This window comes from Coturnix japonica, chromosome 37 (assembly GCF_054131305.1).
Source record: "Coturnix japonica strain WE chromosome 37, WE-NBRP24, whole genome shotgun sequence".
Lineage (NCBI taxonomy): Eukaryota > Metazoa > Chordata > Aves > Galliformes > Phasianidae > Coturnix > Coturnix japonica.
This window is the reverse complement of record NC_140699.1, coordinates 1,103,265-1,120,641: the sequence shown is the minus strand read 5'-3', so window position 1 is coordinate 1,120,641 and position 17,377 is coordinate 1,103,265. Positions and strand designations below refer to the sequence as shown.

Below are 17,377 nucleotides of genomic sequence, written 5' to 3'. Positions count from 1 at the left end.
CTGAGAAATATTGCACTTTTTGTTAGTCAATAAGAAAGGCAATTGAAATTCCATTGCAGCCTCCAGCATGTAACACTCTGAAGGTTAGCTTCAAATGTTTCCCAGTGCAGAATTAACCAGAACATACATCATCGCTTTTACAGGCAGCATCATTTCTGATATCTCCAAAGATAACAGTATGGATCAGGGGGATTATCGTGGCATTAGCTGCTCTGATTACGTTCCCTACAGTTTAATAACAAGAGCACTTAGACTGTAGGTGTATCAACAGAGTTTTAGATTTGCGAGCAAGGAAAGTTGGGGGTTATTAGCAGAAAAAGAGGAAAGAAAAGGTCACGCACTGCAATGTGCCTCTCAGGATGCAGCTGACATATTCAGTGGGGCAGGGAAGTGATTTTTCACTACAGCGTCATGAGTATTTTGACGAGAAGCAGTAAGGACTTTGAAGATCCATCTTGTCACATCCGGGCTGCTTTGGCTGCAAACTTAACCCATTAGAAAATAAGGCAACCACATTTGGCAACATCACCGCCTTTTAAAAACCTTACCTACGCGCTGCACACAGTTCACTTTGCTCCTGTTTATCTGCCTCTGTCTACAGTGACAATCCTGGATTGCACTGGTTTTATTTTAATCAGGAAGCAGGCATTACTTCCCTGGAAATAAAAAGCCAGAAGATGGGGTCTCTGAAAAATGGTGTCTATTAGCTCCACTATCACTCCTCCTGCCCGACACCTTCCCCAAGGAGCTTCACTGCTCTCTCCAGAGGAACCACAGAATCACAGAATGACCCGGGTTGGAAGGGACCTCGAGGATCATGTAGTTCCAACCCCCCTGCCTAACAGGGCCACCAAACATACACATTTACTAGATCAGGTTGCCCAGGGCCCCGTCCAACCTGGTCTTGAACACCTCCAAGGATGGGGCAAGGAACCAACTGGTTGGTATTTTACTGTGGAAAACAGAGGGGTTGCTGAAGAACCTTACAGCTAAAATTACAAGCTACCAATGAGATTAAACATTTTTCCCAGGCGCACTTACCAGAGATAATATAGAATAAGTTTACATTTCTATTGTTCCTGCTCTCTCTGCTTGTTAAAGTGCAGAAGACAATCCGTGGTTGCTTATTTTGTATCTAAGCAACTGTCAGACTCTATATCTACTAATAAGAAAGGGTATAATTATATGCTGCTACTTTAATTAGCAGCAGATGCCTATGTTTATGAAGTAAAATGTAAGATTTTCTGAAGTGCAGTCTTGCTTATATGCAAATTGCAAGAGCACTTTCATGGGTTTTTAAAGCTTTTAGTGGGCCCGGGCAGCTCAAGTGGGGAAGGGCACGGGGTTCACACAACACACTGTTGGTGCTTCAGTGCTTTGCTGCCCCAAAGGCCTGTTTGGGAAAGCTGTGAGGTGAGGGCATCCTTCCGACACCACCAGCACTGGAGCAAAGCAGGTGGCTGCCCTGAGCCAAAGGGCAAAAGCTGCCTGCTTTGGGCACCTGCTATAGTGCCCTGGAGACGCAGCTGCAAAGCAGCTGAGATGGGGAAGAATCCTTAACGTCAATTCTTGATCTCATTGAGGTGCTTCAGCAGCACATATTGATGCAATGCAACATTTCTTTTCAGAAGAAATAACAGCAGGACTATTGCTGAGGGGCTCTGCATGTAAGAGCAGACGAGAGCACCAACAAAACAAAATGAAACCCCGTCTCCACACAAACATGTGCAGGCACAGTATATAAATGAGAATAACCTTGTCCAGGATAGAAAACACTTGTTAGATGAGTCTCTAATTTCTGTTATTCTGTATTTTTAGTCTTGTTTCCATAGAAACAGCACTTGTGATGATACTGTCCTGCAAGGCAGCAAATGGATATACATAAGTGTATGTTAGTATATGCATTCCCTCCTACCTCCTGAAGCTTTGAATGTATTTGCCAGCAAAGTTGGAAGTTCCACGGATAGCCAGATGCAACCAGTTCTGGGAGAGCATCTGGGTAAGGAAGAAGTGATTATGCAGTTCCCCAGCCAAAGAAATCTCATCAGAGGGCAGAGAGCCTGCCAAGAGGGGAACAAGAGGTGGGCCATGCCATTACTGCCGCATCTCCTTGAGCCTCTGTAGCAAAGCTCATCCTCGCATGGACACCAGCCTTACTGTCAGCCGTGAGCCACATGTCCATGGGAAATCTGCTCCCATGTCTGGAAATCAAGACTCCCGTTCAGACACTGGGAAAGTGCAAGAATCCCATGTGAAGGCTCGGCGCACCAACATAAAAACTGATGTTCGTCTTCCTTCTTTGCCCATCTTTTGGGGTCTCTTGCCTTGCTATGCGTGCAATTCACAGATAAAAGGTGGAGCAGCCAACCAAATTTGGCCCATTTCTTCAGCAAAATCCACTGTGCTACCTCTCATGGCCTTACATGCCAGATAAAGGACAGGTCAGATCACCTATCTAAATTAGAGAGAAATGCTGATTGTCTGCACTCATATTTCTCATTCTAGAAAGTTACTGAATCCTTTAGCATACCTTTATATTCCTAGATCTTACACCCCTCAGTAGTGGGTGTTATTCCAATCACAAGACTTAAGTTACACAAGACTGCACCCTAGCAGGCAGCAAGGGCTTGCAAGCACACAGCCCTTGCATTTGTCTTCTCTTCCTGCACTTTCTAATCCCTAATCCACCCTCTGTGAGAGTTGGCAGCCACGGCTGTGCTTGCTGCAGTGCAGGCTGGCAGCAGAGACTCACGCCAGATGCTTTCCCACAGAGCCCGGGTTTGCTCTCGCTCTCACTCCTCAGTTGTCAGTTCTCACTGAAGGTCACCCCAACAGAAAATGTCTGTTTGTGCTTGGCCTTCACGCACGTGGTGTTGAGGCAGCGCTCCTTTAGCAGGTACTGCTACGAGCACATATGGAGCAGAGGAAGCTGGCGGAGTGATTAAGCTGCATTAAAATGATCTCGGTATCCCATAGTTTTCTGAATAAAATATAATAAGCAAATGCCATTCTGAAATCCATTTAGGGGAAGAAATATGTTTGCGTGGTTCAAGAAGAGCTTGTCAGTCTTGTGCGAAAAGATGAGTAACTTTTGAAATGTTTTCTTCAGGAATCTGAGGAACAAAAGAAGGAAAGTGATCATCTGATCATCAAGCGACGGCTGAGATCCAGAACAGCTAAAAAACCTTGAAGAAGCATGTTTGTTCCCCTTTCTCAGGACATACTTTTATCGTATTATTAAAACTGGTTGTTAATAAACAGTAACAGTAACTCCGTTGTGTTCTTAAATTTGTATATAGGTGTTTGTTGCAGAACGGCGGGAGAAAAGCAGACGACCACACCTGTCATTGACATATGATCAGCGAATCTCATTTATTCCTTGGCTGCGTGTACCTTTATAATACGGATAATTAGCTCATACATATTGCAAAAGTGCAGCTCATCATTAATTCCCAATTACATACTATCCCCGAGTATCTTAACAGCTTGCTGTTATCAACTGAAAGCTACTCCCTTGCTGAGTTCCCAGAACCATGGCTAGTTTCTCACCATCCCAGGGCATCCTGTTGTTCTTGCTGTCCTTGCAGGTGTTATGGCTGCTTGCTTAGCTGCACCGTGATTACAACCCTTCTCAGCTAACTAGATGTAAAAAACACTCTCAGGAGAAAAGGAAAAGCAACACTAAAAGAGAAAAGCAGCAGTGAAAGGGAAAAGCAAGACTAAAAGGGAAAAGCAAGACTAAAAGGAAAAAGCAAGACTAAAAGGGAAAAGCCAGACTAAAAGGGAAGAGCAAGACTAAAAGGGAAAACCAGCAGTGAAATGGAAAAGCAAGATTAAAAGGGAAAAGCAAGACTAAACTGGAAAAGCAAGAATAAAATGGAAAAGCAGCAGTGAAAAAGAAAAGTAGCAGTGAAAGGGAAAAACAAGACTACAAGGGAAAAGCAAGACTAAAAGGGAATAGCAAGACTAAAAAAGAATAGCAAGACTAAAAGGGAATAGCAAGACTAAAAGGGAATAGCAAGACTAAAAGGGAATAGCAAGACTAAAAGGGAATAGCAAGACTAAAAGGGAATAGCAAGACTAAAAGGGAAAAGCAAAACTAAAAGGGAAAAGCAAGACTAAAAGGGATAAGCAAAACTAAAAGGGAAAACCAAGACAAAAAGGGAAAAGCAAGACTAAAAGGGAAAAGCAAGACTAAAAGGGAAAAGCAAGACTAAAAGGGAAAAGCAAGACTAAAAGGGAAAAGCAAGACTAAAAGGGAAAAGCAAGACTAAAAGGGAAAAGCAGCAGTGAAAGGGAAAAGAAGCAGAGAATATGAAAAGCAGCAGAGAAAGGGAAAAGCAGCAGTGAAAGTGAAAAGCAAGACTAAAAGGGAAAAGCAGCAGTGAAAGGCAAAAGCAGCAGTGAAGGGAAAAGGAAGACTGAAAGGGAAAAGCAAGACTGAAAGGGAAAAGCAAGACTGAAAGGGAAAAGCAAGACTAAAAGGGAAAAGCAAGACTAAAAGGGAAAAGCAGCAGTGAAAGGGAAAAGCAGCAGTGAAAGGGAAAAGCAGCAGTGAAAGGGAAAAGCAGCAGTGAAAGGGAAAAGCAGCAGTGAAACGGAAAAGCAAGTCTGAAAGGGAAAAGCAAGACTGAAACGGAAAAGAAGCAGTGAAAGGGAAAAGCAAGAATAAAAGGGAAAAGTAAGACTAAAAGGGAAGAGCAAGACTAAAAGGGAAAAGCAGCAGTGAAAGGGAAAAGCAGCAGTGAAAGGGAAAAGCAGCAGTGAAAGGGAAAAGCAGCAGTGAAAGGGAAAAGCAGCAGTGAAAGGGAAAAGCAGCAGTGAAAGGGAAAAGCAGCAGTGAAAGGGAAAAGCAGCAGTGAAAGGGAAAAGCAGCAGTGAAAGGGAAAAGCAGCAGTGAAAGGGAAAAGCAAGACTAAAAGGGAAAAGCAAGTCTAAAAGGAAAAAGCAGCAGTGCAAGGGAAAAGCAGCAGTGAAAGGGAAAAGCAGCACTGAAAGGGAAAAGAGAGACTAAAGGGGAAAAGCAAGACTAAAAGAGAAAAGCAAGAATAAAAAGTAAAAGCAAGACTAAAAGGGAAAAGCAAGACTAAAAGGGAAAAGCAAGACTAAAAGGGAAAAGCAAGACTAAAAAGGAAAAGCAAGATTAAAAGGGAAAAGCAGAGCTAAAAGGGAAAAGCAGCAGTGAAAGGGAAAATCAAGACTGAAAGGGAAAAGCAGCAGTGAAAGGGAAAAGCAAGACTAAAAGGGAAAAGGAAGACTAAAAGGGAAAAGGAAGACTAAAAGGGAAAAGGAAGACTAAAAGGGAAAAGGAAGACTAAAAGGGAAAAGCAAGAGTAAAAGTGAAAATTAGAACTAAAGGTGAAAAGCAAGACTAAAAAGGAAAAGCAAGACTAAAAAGGAAAAGCAAGACTAAAAAGGAAAATCAAGACTAAAAAGGAAAAGCAAGTCTAAAAAGGAAAAGCAAGACTAAAAAGGAAAAGCAAGACTAAAAAGGAAAAGCAAGACTAAAAAGGAAAAGCAAGACTAAAAGGGAAAAGAAAGACTAAAGGGGAAAAGCAAGACTAAAAGGGAAAAGCAGCAGTGAAAGGCAAAAGCAGCAGTGAAGGGAAAAGGAAGACTGAAAGGGAAAAGCAAGACTGAAAGGGAAAAGCAAGACTGAAAGGGAAAAGCAGACCTAAAAGGGAAATGCAGCAGTGAAAGGGAAAAGCAGCAGTGAAAGGGAAAAGAAAGACTAAAGGGGAAAAGCAAGACTAAAAGGGAAAAGCAGCAGTGAAAGGCAAAAGCAGCAGTGAAGGGAAAAGGAAGACTGAAAGGGAAAAGCAAGACTGAAAGGGAAAAGCAGCAGTGAAAGGGGAAAGCAGCAGTGAAAGGGAAAAGCAGCAGTGGAAGGGAAAAGCAGCAGTGGAAGGGAAAAGCAGCAGTGGAAGGGAAAAGCAGCAGTGGAAGGGAAAAGGAGCCCCGAAAGGGAAAAGGAGCCCCGAAAGGGAAAGGAACAGCATAAAGCAACACTGATAGGGAAAAGGAGTACAAAAAGGGCAAAGGCAGCACTGAAAGTGAAAAGGAGCCCTGAAAGGGAAAAGCATCAAAGCAAGGGAAAAGAAGCACTGAAATGTAAAAGGAACAAGCACAGGGAGCAGGCTGGTAGGCACAGCAAAGCAGCAAGCAAAGCCCAATCTCTCAGAGGGGGCCTGCTAACCGGAACCCCAGCTATTGCCCTCCCAAAGAAACTCCACCATTTTGACAGCCAAAACAGAAACTACGGTTTCGGTTCTCATGACTCTTCCCTGCGCTCCCAAATAAATGGTTTCGTGACATCCTCTACCACACTGCAACTGCTCTGAATAATCAATATTATATCATTCATGACATAAGAAACTCACTTTTGCCTGGTGGCAACGACAGTCCATTCCCATCGTGTCACTCCATGTAATGAACATTGCATTTGGCCTTCTAACAGCCTCCTGGATGAATCCACCAAAAGCAAGGAAGCACCCTGCCCTTACTCTGAAGAGAGAAAGAAAGCAAGGTTCATGGAAACAGGCACACAAGGCTCGCAACAAGACACGGTGCTCCAGATCATGACAGAGATAGGGCTACCACAGTGCCTGAACATGATTTACCACTAAAGGAAACATCTGGGAGCACATTCACAACTTCAGCACAAGCTGTAATGGCTCAGCATATTTAGCTTTCTTATCGTTCAGCTGGAGAACGAGATACTCCCAAGTATCAGTCAGCAAGCACTCGGATGAGCCTGCCCTCTGTTTTTTATGATGACAGACATCATTACTGCCACCTCTGACACCTTACCAGGAGATGCTTCCATTTATTAGCCTGGTCTTGATTCCTTCCATCAGCAGCTGCTCCTAAACTGACCTCCATTCATACAGTGATACCATCGACTTCTAGCACGAGCTGACCTGCAAGACAGAGAAGAAAATGCAGGATGGCAACAAACACTGACATAACATGTTCTAATATTCTTGAACTGCCACAAAAGAGACAAAACAGGAGATAAACGTATCCGCAGCAACACCCCAGTTCATAAAGAAACGCAACTCCAGCCTGGCCTCAGCAGCCCTTATATATTTCTTACACATTTGATTAAGCCAACTGCAATTTGAACCAGGAGAATTCACAATCTCTTGCAAATGAGCAATACAAAGAAATATAAAAAAAAAAAAGACCAAACAAGGAAAACACACAAACACACCTCCCTGACATGACATCTTGCCTCCTGAGCAGGTCACAGTGTCCCTCACTCAGATGTAGAGCAGGGAGGAAGATGAGACCCCATGTGTTCCTTGCTGTGCACTCCCATCTAAAAGGTCCATATGCTCCTTGGGAAGCACAATGCCACCTGAGAAAAAGAGAAAGCAGGAACAGGACATGCAGGCGGCTATCACCCAGCAGAAGGCCAGATCCTTCCATCTGTTATCCGCTCCTCTTTTTAGTCCTAATAGGGCCCCGAGGATACAGAAATAGCAGTGCTTAGCAGAAGGACTCGGAGAAGGACCGGTAGAAACTGTCAGGAGGACAACTGGCATCGTGTGGACACAAACAGGCTGTTGGTGCAAGGAAGGAAACGGCACCTGAGCATTTCACCAGACAGGTTCCCTCCTCTCTGTCTTCCTGCAAAGATACAAGGATAAAAACCTCATTTCCTCTGAGCAACAATTGGAAACATGACCAGAAAATTATTCATTCAAAGGCACTTTTAGGAGATGTATAACAGAGTCCTTCCCAGTTACACGAGCTTACGCTGTGGCCTTTGGTGAAACAAGCTGACTTTGTGATCCTGAGGACTCCTTTTTGTCATCTGTTGGGCACAGCAAGAGAGCTTTTCTTGTACAAATCTATGCCCTGTGTACCTTTCTCCATCCCAAAACCTAGAGTTGCGGTGCAGACACTGGATGCTGACCAGAGCAGTAAAAGAACAGAAGAGGGGAAAAGCAGATACAAGTAAGACACCTAAAAGAAAGGAAAAGAGCAGAAGAGAAGGAAGGATACGGTTAAGAACAAAGGACAGAAGATGGAAAGTGCTATAGAGGATTGGACTGGACATGAGCAGATCAGAGCTACACCAAGGTGTGGCTTCTCCCTGTGTCCCTGTCCACCACTGGCAATATCCCCCAATGACAGGGATGATGCTGCTCCAGCAGCTGATGGGGTTGTGGTCTGGGGTTACGTTCTATGCAGAGCCTCCAGAACCTGCTACAGACCCCCAGTTCCCTGACACATCTTTTTTTCAGGTGTCTGCACACAAGGAACAGGTGTTCTCTATGCCCTGCATGCTGGTAATTAGTGTGGGCAATTACTGTGTGGGAATTGGGGGAGGGAAATTCAGGGGTGGGATAGTGAGGAGGAATTGGAGGGGGCTGGGAAATTGTTTGGGTGGGATTGTAGAGATGAGATATGACTGCTAGGATGGGGGATATTTGGTTGGAAATATTGTCATTTCTATTACTCATTGCTTTGTATAAGTTATTAAATGCTTTATGTTCCCTCTGCTACATCTCTGCTTGCAGTCATTTGTGCAGTGACAAAGGTCCTCAGCTCTACATGCCCACCTCCAAGGTAGGATGGAGCACCACAGATGGCAGTGTTCCACAGCTGCCACCAGCAGCCCTAGCTCGTCCCTCCACACCTGAGGTGTGAGTGGCTGTGAGAGGAATGTCTCTGTGGAAGTGCAGCTCATTCCTCCCCTCTGATGGGGGCAGAAGGCATCTGCATTTCCCTCATGGCTCTTATTTCCTGTGTTACTGTGGGAAATGAGCTGAGCCACCGTGCCTCCCTACTATGGCAAGCTCTGCAGCTCTGCCACTGTCTTTATACTCAGCTGTTCCTGTGTGTAATGCTCCACACTTGGACCCTGCAGAGCCCAAAGGCCTCCTTGGCTGCTGTTACTCACCTGGACATTGAGGGTGCTGTGTCTCCAGTCTGTACCTGCTTCCAGGTGTCACTTGCAAGACACTGCGAGTCCACCTGGTTGGAACTGCAGTCAACAAACACAAATGTGAAAGAAATAAGAAAGGATTCTCTCATTTCACAGGTTTTCATCTCCATTGAAAGATGTTCTGCTGTGCAGCACAGCTGGGAGCATTTCATATGTGCAAAAAAGGGGGATAGGCCCTGGCTGTGCCGGGCCCCCTTCCGGCCCAGGCCCCAAAGCAGCCCCGACTGTGCTGGGTTCCCCTCTCACCTGGGCCCTGCAGTGGCCTCAGCTGTGCCTGGTCCCCCTCTGCTCTGGGCCCTGAGCTGGCCCCAGCTGTGCCTGGTCCTCCTCCATCCTGGGCCCCAAGGCCCGGCCTCTGCCTGCTCCCCCTCTGCTCTGGGCCCTGAGCTGGCCCTAACTGTGCCAGGCCCCCCTCTGGCACAGGCCCTGCCTCAAGCCCCGCCCCCTGTGGGCAGCAGTGCTAGTGCCTGTTGGTTTTGCTCTCTTCCCTCTTCTTTCCCTGTTCTCTTCACAAATGCTTTCAGATCCCCCAGGATGACGGGCACTGACACTGCTGCCTTCTTCCTGCACAAACTTTCTGGGCAGCTCAGCTTTTTCTACAGAGCAGCGTGCCTTTGGAAGTGCTTGGAGGATGTAAACTAACAGCAAGAGAACACTGAGCTCTTCTGGGTCTTTCTAGACATGGCAAAGAGACAGGAGAGTGTGCTCAGCCTCGAGTGGTTGCTTGTATGCAGAAATCACAGTTGTCAACATCTGTGCTGTTTTGCTGTAGGCAGTAGTGTGTGACAAGAAGCCTACAATTATCAATTTAGTGAACGTAATTAATTGTAACAGTTACTCTTTCTTCTTCCCATGACACTTGGGTTATGGAGTTCTCCTATGCTATGTGCCGGTGTAATACCTCTGAGCCACAGCACTGTTGCGTTTAGCAAAGCTCATGGTAACAGGCTTTGGCCAACCTCAGAGCTACGTAGATGATGAGAAGATATCTGATGATAGGAGAGAAAATGAACAAGCTCCAAGGTAAGTGTTGTTTTTTCCTTCTAGTCAGCACGCCATCGCTAAATCTTCCATGCTGTGACTTTTATCTTGATAGTGATGATCCCTTAACCTCACACCTTTAGCACAGCACTTTCTGTGGAGATTCCCACCAGTGACAAAGTATTAGTGCCGCTTTTCTGCCTGTTTCTTTTTTGTCTGTATTTTCCAGAATGTGGGTATTTCTAAATAGGGCTGCATGAAGGGGTGTGTGTGTGATGGAAGAGTGAAGGAAGTCCACTGCAGATCTGTGCTGACTGCAGAAATGGCACCATGCTGTAGCAGCAAAAAGGCAGATGGTAGGAACTACACTTGAAGAGTGGAAGTTGGTGGTTGGCTGCGCTCAGATCTTCCTCCCAGGAGATGCTCTTCAAGTGTTTCTTGTTCCTTTCTGCCAGAAGCTGACACAAGCGGTCTTCCAGCCAAGCGCAGCCTTGCAGAAAGTCTGGGGAGGACTGCAGCCTGTGACGTGGAACCCAAGAGAGGTACAGATGCACAACAGGCATCAGGGTTTAATTCAATGTCTTTCTAGTTAGGCTTTCTGTCCATTCTTTCTTCATACTCCTTTTGCTGCGTGTTGCTTGAGGTCTTCATCCCTGGGATTTACAACTACCTTCCCTGTCCAGATTTGAAATGCAAACCCACCCTTCAGCTAAGATCCTAAGATCCGCTACTGTGAACACGCAAGATGAGATTTCCTAGTATTGTGGCCCATTTTGCTACAGAAATTAGCCTTGGTCACTCTTTAAATCTTACTGCTTCTCCTTTCTTGATTATAACAGATGTACACCAGGAGCCAAATGGAAACATCTATGTGAAAGCGGTGCAGGAAGTGCTTTCAGAGGGAGCTCATCTTCAGGCTGGAGGGCTTCCTGTAACAGCAGGTCCCAGCTCTGTCTCCAAGATCCTGGCTGGGTGTAAACGCAAGGGTTTGGACAAAGAGAAACAGACTGCAGCGCAGTTGCCTGCTACCAAAAGAGCCAGGGGGCAGAACAGAGACAGTGTGCCACCCCTACAGCAGCACACCCTGGGCCTGCCCTAGCACTGAGCTCCAAGCAAGGAGGTAAGAAGGTGCTGCGGTACCGTCCTGGTGAAGTGCAACATATTGAGTTTGCTTAGGACTTGCTTTTTCCTTCTCTGTAGAGGGGATAAGAGTTGAAGGCTACAAAGTCCAAAGGCAGTGAGGTGCCAGAATACCTAAATGCATCTCTTTCTCTTAACTTCACAGTGGTCTTCTGTATGTCCCCCTGAAAATGTCTGAGAGGCTTCCTAGTCCCATTTGCTTTGTCTTTGGACTGCCATTTGTTTTCACAGCACCCATGTTTCTGCAGTTTTGCTGTTAACAAAATGAATTCATTGGTATTCTTGCTTTATAGAAAGAAGACAACGACAAAAAGAAAGGAGAAGGGAATTGAAAAAGGCTTCTCAGAGAGCTGCACATATAGAGGTGAGTCCTTGGTGAACACAGACACACATTCTCTTGTTGGTCTCAGTGCCTCCATCTGTCAGATATGAAAGAGATGGTAAAATCCTGAGGGAAGCAATGGAATAGAAAAGCAGCCAGCTGTGTGTTTGAGGAAATGACACTGTCAGTGAGAGCTGCCATGGGGAGCTTGGACGCCTTCCTCTGTCTTGAGAAGGATGTGGTTGGTAACAGCCAGAAGGTTTTGCTGTGATAAAGAAGCTTGCCATGCCGGGCACTGCAACCTTTGAAACAGCCTTTCCACGACAGAGCATAGGCAGTGTGTCCTGGGAAGTAGTGTCAGTGACCTTAATGAAAGGAACGTGCTGTTCCACACGGGGCCATTCTGGATGTTTACTGGTCAGAGTTTCTTCATGAGATATCCCTAGATTGTTTCTGTCCTACTTCTACGCTTGCTTTGTTTCTTTCCAGTTCTCCGCAGCGATGAACAGCCTAGCAGAGATGATGCAGAAGCTGCAGCTGAAAGACTGAGAGGAGAGACATCACAAGGCAGCGGCTGCAGTGCGCGGTGTTTCAGTTGCTGCCCAACTCAGTACTTGTAGTTTGATTGCAGTCAATCAATAAACCATCACAATTAGAGATTCACAAAGAACGCACGGCCTGATTTGTCCAGTGACACTCCATGAGCTGCTGCATGACTTTTGGTCCAGAGTTGCATCTACCATCTTCGGTCCACTATGCATCTTCGGCCCACCACAGCCCATCCCAGCACTGTTCTTCCTTTGCACACCCATGTGCCCACACAACATTGCATGCCCTTGTACTGATAATTGCTGCTATTCCTTCCCAGATTCAAGACTCTGCACTTGCTTTTGTTAAACCACTTCTTGTTTATTAGTGCCCAGCTCTCCAGTCTGTCCAGGTCTTGCTGAATGGCAGCACAGACTTCAGGTGTGTCAGCCATTCCTCCCAGCTTTGTATCATAGGTGTACTTACTGAGCGTGGACACTATCCCCTCATCAAGGTCATCAGTGAAGATACTGAACAAGACCAGACACATCAACAAACCCCGGGGAACACAGGTCTATAACTGGACTCTGTGCTGGTGATCAAAACCCTCTGAGCTCGGCCAGTCAGACAGTTCTCAGCCCAGCTTACCATCCACTCATCTATCCCACACTTTCTCAGCTTTGTTACCAGGATGTCATCTGAGACAGTATCAAAAGCCTTGCTGAAATCAAGGTAGATGACATCCACTGCTCTCCCCACATCTACCCAGCTGGTGATGCCATCACAGAAGGCTGCAGGGTTGGCTGAGCATGACATTTCCCCGGTGAATCCAAGCTGACTACTGCTGGTAGTCTTCCCTTCTTCCCTTCCAGTTGCCTGGAGATGGCATCCAGACCAAGCTGTTCCACCACCTTTCCAGGGAGAGGTGAGACTGACTGCCCTGCAGTTTACCGGATCCTCCTCCTTGCCCTTTCTGAAGACTGCAGTGTCACAGGCTCTCCTCCAGTTTTCAGGCACTTCTCCAAGACCTGTCAAAGATGATTAAGAGTTTGACAATCACCTCTGCCAGCTCCCTCCGCACATGTGGATGCATCCCATCAGAGTCTATGGATTTGTGCACGCTGATCCCAACCAGATGCTCCCAGATCACCCCCTCCTCACCCAGAGGGAAGCTCTCCATTTCTCAAGCTCTCTCTCTTCCCTCCAGGGCCCAGGAGTCCCAAGGGGCAGTCACTGAAGTGAAAAACAAAGTAAAGAAGGTGTTCAACATCTTCACCATCTCAGCATCACCCATTTCCAGGACACCCCCCTTCCCTATTTCCTTCTCTTAGGGATGCACCAATCCCGAGCTCCGAAGAAGCGCTATTTAAATGCTGCCCAGCTCTCATGGCCCCCTTACCTTTGAGCACTCTAGCCTGTGAGATACCTCCAAATAGGCAACAGAAAAAAAATCAAAGTAGGCTCTCTGGAAGTCCAGGGCCAAATTAGTTCTAGGCACATTGTTACCTCCACAGGTTAGCTGGGTGCCTGGCACTGACCCCTTCCAATCTAGTACTTTCGACCCCTAGTTGCTGGCTCCAGGGGGTGTCTCTACTGCAGTTCTGGCTGAGGACTTTGCCCGAGGAGACAAATCACACTGCTTTTGAAACTCCCAAGTTTCAGGATTTCCTGCTTGTTTCAACACGCCAGGGAAACACGTGGGTGGCATGAGTTGGGCAGCAGGGTGCTGGCTGCAAGCACACGGTGACAGCAACTGCAGCCATCAGCACAGTCTGAGCCTGCCTGCAAGACCTTGCACACAGACCTCAGTGCCACGACTCCCCTAACTGAACATAGCAACCTGGAAATCCAACCCAAATGGAAATGTCCTTAGAGTGCCATCACCCTGCACTCCATGCACTTCATCGTGTCCCAGAAACCAGAATCAAACCACACAGACCCTGACAATCACAGCTATGTCTGTTCTTCCCTAAAGAATCAAAGCTGCAGCAGGCCAGAAGTTTCAAGGAAGAAGAAGCGTCTCTTTTAACCATTTCCTGAGCAGTTTCTGAGGCTGTACATGCAGTTTGATCACAGCCCGGCTGAGTCCTGGTCACACCCCGCTCCCTCTGACAATTAAGGGAATCAGCACAACGAATCTGAAGACAGAAGTGATAATGCAAACAAGACGAGAAGATATTTGCTGAGTCTGGATCCTCAAACGCATTTCAGCTGGGAAAAAGGACAGAGATGCCCACCTTGTAAATTTGGGTCACCTCCTCCCAGACGCACCAACACATCAGCATTGTGAGAAACTCAAGTTTGGAGTTGTGCCAGATGTTCTCAGGTAAGTTTTGGACTGTTTTGTGTTTGCTTGAGACAGCTGCGTTCCCAACCAGTTCTGGAGAGTCCCTGCACAAGTCCATCCCTTGAACACATGGCAGGTGCTCAAAAACCAGCTCTGAAAGAAAGCAAAGTTGGTGTGTAATTTGTGGTGGAGCTTGCAGAGCTTAACAGCCAAATTAGAGTGACAGCAAAGTTGGAGGACAACTGGCAGAGCAATTGCTTTACCAGCTTTTCTGAAGTGTATTTTGACCTTAACAAAGTGTATGGGAAACTACTGATCACAGCCTGAACTTCTGATTGACCACCTGAGGCAAGCAATGAGTCAGCTGCAGGAGCACAGGTGAAGGTAATTCAGCTGTGCTACTGGAAGGGGTGGAGCTTGGCTCCACCTCTCCCAGATCTCATGTAAGGGCTGACCAGCACTAAGGAAGGATTTCTTCCTCTGGTGATTTTATTTTTTTTTTTGTACTTTACTGTGGACCTTCAGTGTTGGTGAGCATTTTCCCTTTATCCTTCTATCATATTAATCATTTGTATGAAGCATCTGTATACCCTGTGTTTACATTTACATTACATTACCTATTGGCTGTCTAAGTGTTCAGTTGTATAACTATACACACTGGGTCGAAACTAAAACAACGCGTGTTTTATGTCTGCTCTTAGCAGCTTGGAAGGAACCAGGCTAGACCTTGTGGTAGGGCATTCTGTGCTGGGAAGTCAGCAGCACTGTGCGCATACAGCTGTTTATGCCAGGTGAGGCTGTGTGCACACGGTGTGTGGGGGCAAATGCTGCATTGGGAACATATTAGCATGAAGCACAGAAATACATGCTCAGAGATACTATGGGGCATGCTGGTTTTGATTATTTCAAGACGTGAAATTAGAAGGCTGAACAGACATCATGTGCTTCTGGTTTGGAGAGGGGATTTTAATAAATGTATTTGAAGTTCTACAGAAACTTGGTTTTACAGCAGGCAGTGTCACATTAGTCCAGTTTTTTTCCTATCTTCCTGAGGATAATATCACCAGATTAAATTGCTGGTACACCTCGATCCTCTGAGTTTTAAGAGCTTATGCTGTAGTTAAAAGTTGCTTTCAGGCGTCCAAAGCAGGTTACCAGAACACGTACTGGCACTGTGAAAGCACACAACAAGACACAGCTGTTTGTTCTAAAACATTTATGATTACACAAAAAAGATAAAGCAGTTGTAACTACTCACTGCCAATGTAGGAATGAAGTGATGAAGCAAGCTTCCCAAATATGTGGGCACTGCAAGCTGGAATAATCCACTGGTCTTCTAATGCAATTCCTTCTAGATTTGGTTTTCCAAGTCCTGGGTGAAGGCAATAAACAATTAACAGTAACTGCTGGTAAATTCTTGTTTGAAGACTGCATTAGAAGAGTTTGCCATATAAATACCAGACTGCTGCACACTGGTCCCTACTGCATGAACAGGCAGGAATGGGAATCAGCAGAGCACACAGTCCGGCACATGGGAAAAAACCAATAAGAACCAAACAAGGTAACACTTGATTTGGATTTGTTGAGATAGCTTCTATTTCTTTTCTTCAACAGGGTGCTAGTCTGAAATTGTTCTGTGACCAGAATGAATACATTGGGCAAAGAAACTTCTGAGTAGCTTGGAAACCATCAGGGAGAACAAAAATGTTCCTGAACTGACTGATCCTCTCTACAAACATTTCCATCATGTGGACATTCAGGTGCAGATGGATTGATCTAAGAGTAGAGTAGAGGGTGTTATATGACAATATACAAGCTTTTGGCTGTGGTTAGACCCAGAAGATGGCTAAGCACCATGCCATACTGTACAGAACACCCCTTTGGCCAGCGTAAACCAGCTGTCCTAATTCTGTGCTTTCCCAACTCCTTGGATCCTTTCCTGAGAACAGCTTTGTCTGTGCACAACATGCTTAGCAGGAGCTATAAACATTGGTGTGTTATCAGCATTGCTTTCCTCCTAGAACCAACACATTGCATCATCCCTGACAAGCTGAAGAAAGCAGGTCTGTCCCAGCTGGAAATGAGCCACATTTACATTGCTTGGGCATTTTGTTGTGTTTGTTTATTTATTTTGTAGTTGTTGTTGTTGGGTTTCTTTTGGGTTGTGCTAACGATGAGATTTGGTAGTATCAGAATGTATCTGGTGAAGGGGGAAACAGTATTTGTTGAGAACTTCTCTTAGTTGTAGAACTGTATCTGCTTGGATGACACTGACCTCCCTGAGCACCGACTTTCTTCCAGAAGTATTTTCTTGTCTTAGAGGAAAATGAGCGATGTCGTTAACTTTCTCCTACCCGATTCCTTCCTGGCTGTTGGCATGCACCAGCTGTTCCAAGTATCGGTGTGTACGTTAGGTATAACTTGTTTTTCACTTTGCTTGTAGGTCTTTCAGGTTGCAGCCTATGAAGAAGAGGCACATATAGCACTTGCAGTGCTGGATGCAGTTGAAGGCAAAACTGATGATGCTTTCCTAGCATTTGAAGCTATGAAGAATGTGGTTCACACTGGAATCTTGCCGAGGTTGGTTCCTAGCTTGCATTACCCCAAATGCTTTTTTGTTACTTGCATTCCAGCTGATTCTCATTAATCTAAATACTGTTGCTTAGCTTTGGCAAAGAAAGGCAGATGAGTTTGTGAATGATGGTGTGTTGGCAGAAGCACAAGAAGAGCACAAACCCTGTCTTCAAAGAAAGCACTGCCTAATGAAGATCATTGATGAATGCTCCTCAGATCTGTCAGTAGCTGACAAAGTCATTCTTATTCAACAGCTTGTTTGGAGAGATGCGGTGGTGTTGCTTACAGCTACACTGTGGCACTGTTTCATGCCAAAGCCCAAATCCAGCTATGTGGGAAACACAGTAATAGCCCTCTCTTACTGAATGTGCTGCAAGTTTCAAAGCCAGCCGTAATACTGCACAAGAGAAATGTGGATCTGTCTTTGCTAAAAAGGCAGGAAGGTCAATGGGACTGTATAATCTGTTTGGTGAGAAACAATCATGCTGCCTCCTAATGCACTGCCTGCTGGAATCCAAGCAAAACTAATACCAGAGCTTCTCTTCAGCGATTCTCCTTTAAACTTGAGCAAGTAGATGCTCCAAAGACC

At 45.8% G+C, this 17,377-nt stretch overlaps 2 long non-coding RNA genes across 4 annotated transcripts; one reads left to right on the top strand and one right to left on the bottom strand.

The window, feature by feature from the left end:
- Positions 1 to 1,772: 1,772 nt before the first annotated feature.
- LOC146754856 (uncharacterized) lies at positions 1,773 to 9,345 on the bottom strand. Of its 3 annotated transcripts, XR_014938546.1 has the most exons (6): positions 8,912 to 9,345; positions 7,593 to 7,632; positions 7,214 to 7,360; positions 6,811 to 6,920; positions 6,381 to 6,504; positions 1,773 to 3,113 (listed from the first exon to the last, which is right to left on the bottom strand). It is a non-coding gene; the product is annotated as an uncharacterized LOC146754856 (long non-coding RNA). The 3 variants fall into 3 exon arrangements; XR_014938545.1 differs by having other exon boundaries at positions 1,777 to 3,113; positions 7,214 to 7,632; XR_014938544.1 differs by lacking the exon at positions 8,912 to 9,345 and having other exon boundaries at positions 7,214 to 8,850.
- Positions 9,346 to 10,529: 1,184 nt separating this feature from the next.
- Positions 10,530 to 12,060, top strand: LOC146754855 (uncharacterized). Its single transcript, XR_014938550.1, has 3 exons — positions 10,530 to 11,057; positions 11,371 to 11,441; positions 11,889 to 12,060. It is a non-coding gene; the product is annotated as an uncharacterized LOC146754855 (long non-coding RNA).
- Positions 12,061 to 17,377: the final 5,317 nt, after the last annotated feature.